Source organism: Schistocerca cancellata, unplaced genomic scaffold, assembly GCF_023864275.1.
Source record: "Schistocerca cancellata isolate TAMUIC-IGC-003103 unplaced genomic scaffold, iqSchCanc2.1 HiC_scaffold_674, whole genome shotgun sequence".
In the NCBI taxonomy this organism is placed as follows: Eukaryota; Metazoa; Arthropoda; class Insecta; order Orthoptera; family Acrididae; genus Schistocerca; species Schistocerca cancellata.
The window spans coordinates 735,001-740,000 of NW_026046685.1; the positions used below are offsets into that span (position 1 = coordinate 735,001).

A 5,000-nucleotide genomic window follows, 5' to 3' on the forward strand; every position below is an offset into this window, starting at 1 on the left:
ACGTGGCCCACCCCAACCGCCCAAATCGCAACCCAAGCGGATGAACGGCGGACTCTTCCCGCACTCGTACGTTGCAATCCACCCCTATATCTTGCGTTTCATGAAGAGTTATATCCAATATGCCAAATTCCCGCTGTCCCTATACATGCTGTAAGTCTGTGCACACAATATGAACCACACCTCAGCGAGACACTCTATCACACATTACTCTCTGCCTGTAACAGACACAGATACAATATGTAAGCACCAGCATGGACCAACGTCCGGTGCATCCTCTCCGCCACAGTACACCATCCACACTATGATAACCACACCAGGGGGTTCAATTATAAAATAGAATATCCCACCCGTCCGACATCCACAATTGCTCAGATAAGCCACCAACACCCACACATGTCCTACACAGGGGTGCACCCAACACCACCACACTGCCTCCTGTTACAGCACAGAAACAATGGCAGGAATGAATCGCACAGGTCTGCCACTCCCTTGCCGCAACCACAGACGCGGCGCGCCTCCAGTCACGAGCGAAAAGCGCATCCTGACGAGACATAACTGCTGTCACATACTGACGCTGCCTCAGACATCCACTTACAATGATCACTACCAACGAACCTCGGCCCCCCCCCCCCCAACACACTATCTCTTACCACGTTGTGTACTGTAATCCAACCCATTTCGCACCTTAACCTAACCCATTTTGCACCTTAACCTAACCAAATTTGTAACGCAATTTGTACCGCAATGTAACGCAATTTGTACCGCAATGTAACGCAATTTGTACCGCAATGTAACGCAATTTGTACCGCAATGTAACTCAATTTGTACCGCAATGTAACTCAATTTGTACCGCAATGTAACTCAATTTGTACCGCAATGTAACTCAATTTGTACCGCAATGTAACGCAATTTGTGCCTTAACCTAACCCAAGTTGGGCCTTAACCTAACCCAAGTTGGGCCTTAACCTAACCCAAGTTGGGCCTTAACCTAACCCAAGTTGGGCCTTAACCTAACCCAAGTTGGGCCTTAACCTAACCCAAGTTGGGCCTTAACCTAACCCAAGTTGGGCCTTAACCTAACCCAAGTTGGGCCTTAACCTAACCCAAGTTGTGCCTTAACCTAACCCACGTTGTGCCTTAACCTAACCCACGTTGTGCCTTAACCTAACCCACGTTGTGCCTTAACCTAACCCACGTTGTGCCTTAACCTAACCCACGTTGTGCCTTAACCTAACCCACGTTGTGCCTTAACCTAACCCACGTTGTGCCTTAACCTAACCCACGTTGTGCCCTAACCTAACCCACGTTGTGCCTTAACCTAACCCACGTTGTGCCTTAACCTAACCCACGTTGTGCCTTAACCTAACCCACGTTGTGCCTTAACCTAACCCACGTTGTGCCTTAACCTAACCCACGTTGTGCCTTAACCTAACCCACGTTGTGCCTTAACCTAACCCACGTTGTGCCTTAACCTAACCCACGTTGTGCCTTAACCTAACCCACGTTGTGCCTTAACCTAACCCACGTTGTGCCTTAACCTAACCCACGTTGTGCCTTAACCTAACCCACGTTGTGCCTTAACCTAACCCACGTTGTGCCTTAACCTAACCCAAGTTGTGCCTTAACCTAACCCACGTTGTGCCTTAACCTAACCCACGTTGTGCCTTAACCTGCTCTGTAATTGGCATATGACACGTTACATTAATCCAGTGTTGTCTAACCACAACCCTCTGAATATAGTTCGCTACTCGCACCGCCCACCCTCTTGTGTATCGTTTCATGTTCAACACTTCGCAAGTGTTGCTTACTTTTTACATGCTCCCGCTGTACACTGTAATGTGGACGACTGCAGGATGTACATCGCCCCCCCCCCTCCCCCCTGCCTTCGCACGCTGGTCGTTCAGGTGCTTGCGTGTTCAATGCCCTTCGCAGCTGTTCACTGGCATTCGCATGTCGAAGCGCTCAGTCTACGTCGTGGTACGGCCTGTGTCCACTGTCCGCTGATGTCGTAAGCTTAACCCTCACATTGTACTGCACATAGGTCCGTATGTACTGAATGATACGCTGTGGCACATGTGTGACCGTACAACGACTGCGCCCAACAACAGCGAACCATACGGTCCAAATGTTGTGCACTCAGCCACGTGCCGTCTCCCCATAACAGCTACATTGCAGTGTGGTACGCCATAGAGACGTGTGGGAGTAACGGACGCCCTGGATGGCGATCAGCATGAGCCGTCTGTTGATGTAGTGGCGCGTGTATTCAAACGTAGTCGTCTCTTCTCACACAGTGTGATAGCATGGTGCACCGCGTTCCACATCTGCGACATGGTACAGATGCTGGTTGACAGTCGGTCTCGTAATGGACATCGCATACGTAGGGGGCCACCTCCCACGCGTTCTCTAGTCGGGCACATTTTGTTGCGTGTATGTGGGCAGACGTAGTGTGTCGTGACACCTAACAGACAGGTATGCAATAATCGTTGCATTTGCAAACTGGGATGGACGTCTCCGTTTGCTGGTGACGTTACGCAAATGAACAACTGGTAAACCCATTGTGGTGCGGTTGTTGTTGCTGGAGGTAAATCAGTAAGGGCAAATCTGTGTGTGAAGCGATACGCGGCGGTGGCTGGGTGGGACCGTCCCCGGCCGGTGAGGGGGGGCCGCCCGGCGTGCTGGCCGCGCGGTGCGTGGGCGCACGCGCTACAGCCGGCTGGTGGGGGCGCCCAGTGGCAGGCGCGCCGGCCGACGGACGCGGCAGGCGGCGCAGCTGCGCGCCGGGGCACCCTGCGCGCGGCGCCGGGCGGCCAAAGTGGGTCCTCGCGGGCCCGGTGCGAAGCGCGGTGGACATCTGCAGTGTGCTGGTCCGACTGAGGACTGTGTGCGTTGAGGATGCGCCGCCGCCCGGCACTCGGCGCCGCGACGCCGTCTGCTGCTCGGTCGCCCCAGCGGTTCTCGCTGGTGGTTTGTATCGCAGTTGTGCAGACGTGTTGGCACGTGCGCTGTGCTGGGAGAGTTCGCTTCGGCACCCACGTGGGGCCTTTGCCCTTCTGTGGCGCTGGCGTTGGAGCTGCCGGTCACCGTAGGTGGCGCGTGTTGTCTCCCGCCGGCAATGCCACGACAGCACGCTCCCGGGCCTCTGTCGGCAGCGGCAAGCTCAGTTGGGAGCACGGGTGGTCGCACCTAAAGCGTCTACTCGCCTAACTCCGGGCGATTGCGCCTCTCTCGAACCCGACCAAGTACTTAGGACGGCGCTGCGCGCCGCCGGGACCTGAGAGGGTTTCGAGGTGTATTGTGCAGGGGAGCTCAGCCTCCTCCTGTTTGCAGAATAATTGAGCGGACGCTTGCGTGTTCGCGCGGGCCCCTGGGACACACTCCCGGGCGGCCGGCTGCTCAGCTCTAGTTGACGCAGCTCCCTGGTTGATCCTGCCAGTAGTCATATGCTTGTCTCAAAGATTAAGCCATGCATGTCTCAGTACAAGCCGCATTAAGGTGAAACCGCGAATGGCTCATTAAATCAGTTATGGTTCCTTAGATCGTACCCACGTTACTTGGATAACTGTGGTAATTCTAGAGCTAATACATGCAAACAGAGTCCCGACCAGAGATGGAAGGGACGCTTTTATTAGATCAAAACCAATCGGTCGGCTCGTCCGGTCCGTTTGCCTTGGTGACTCTGAATAACTTTGGGCTGATCGCACGGTCCTCGTACCGGCGACGCATCTTTCAAATGTCTGCCTTATCAACTGTCGATGGTAGGTTCTGCGCCTACCATGGTTGTAACGGGTAACGGGGAATCAGGGTTCGATTCCGGAGAGGGAGCCTGAGAAACGGCTACCACATCCAAGGAAGGCAGCAGGCGCGCAAATTACCCACTCCCGGCACGGGGAGGTAGTGACGAAAAATAACGATACGGGACTCATCCGAGGCCCCGTAATCGGAATGAGTACACTTTAAATCCTTTAACGAGTATCTATTGGAGGGCAAGTCTGGTGCCAGCAGCCGCGGTAATTCCAGCTCCAATAGCGTATATTAAAGTTGTTGCGGTTAAAAAGCTCGTAGTTGGATTTGTGTCCCACGCTGTTGGTTCACCGCCCGTCGGTGTTTAACTGGCATGTATCGTGGGACGTCCTGCCGGTGGGGCGAGCCGAAGGCGTGCGGCCGCCTCGTGCGTGTTCGTGCGTCCCGAGGTGGACCCCGTTGAAATCCTACCAAGGTGCTCTTTATTGAGTGTCTGGGTGGGCCGGCACGTTTACTTTGAACAAATTAGAGTGCTTAAAGCAGGCAAGCCCGCCTGAATACTGTGTGCATGGAATAATGGAATAGGACCTCGGTTCTATTTTGTTGGTTTTCGGAACCCGAGGTAATGATTAATAGGGACAGGCGGGGGCATTCGTATTGCGACGTTAGAGGTGAAATTCTTGGATCGTCGCAAGACGAACAGAAGCGAAAGCATTTGCCAAGTATGTTTTCATTAATCAAGAACGAAAGTTAGAGGTTCGAAGGCGATCAGATACCGCCCTAGTTCTAACCATAAACGATGCCAGCCAGCGATCCGCCGCAGTTCCTCCGATGACTCGGCGGGCAGCCTCCGGGAAACCAAAGCTTTTGGGTTCCGGGGGAAGTATGGTTGCAAAGCTGAAACTTAAAGGAATTGACGGAAGGGCACCACCAGGAGTGGAGCCTGCGGCTTAATTTGACTCAACACGGGAAACCTCACCAGGCCCGGACACCGGAAGGATTGACAGATTGATAGCTCTTTCTTGATTCGGTGGGTGGTGGTGCATGGCCGTTCTTAGTTGGTGGAGCGATTTGTCTGGTTAATTCCGATAACGAACGAGACTCTAGCCTGCTAACTAGTCGCGTGACATCCTTCGTGCTGTCAGCGATTACTTTTCTTCTTAGAGGGACAGGCGGCTTCTAGCCGCACGAGATTGAGCAATAACAGGTCTGTGATGCCCTTAGATGTTCTGGGCCGCACGCGCGCTACACTGAAGGAA

The 5,000-nt window shown here is 53.8% G+C and overlaps 1 non-coding gene across 1 annotated transcript in view; it reads left to right on the forward strand.

Moving 5' to 3' along the window:
* Positions 1-3,413: 3,413 nt before the first annotated feature.
* Positions 3,414-5,000, forward strand: part of LOC126138930 (small subunit ribosomal RNA) — a 1,909-nt gene continuing 322 nt past the window's right edge. The window contains exon 1 of the ribosomal RNA XR_007528421.1: positions 3,414-5,000. This exon is cut by the window's right edge and continues 322 nt beyond it. This is a non-coding gene — a ribosomal RNA (small subunit ribosomal RNA).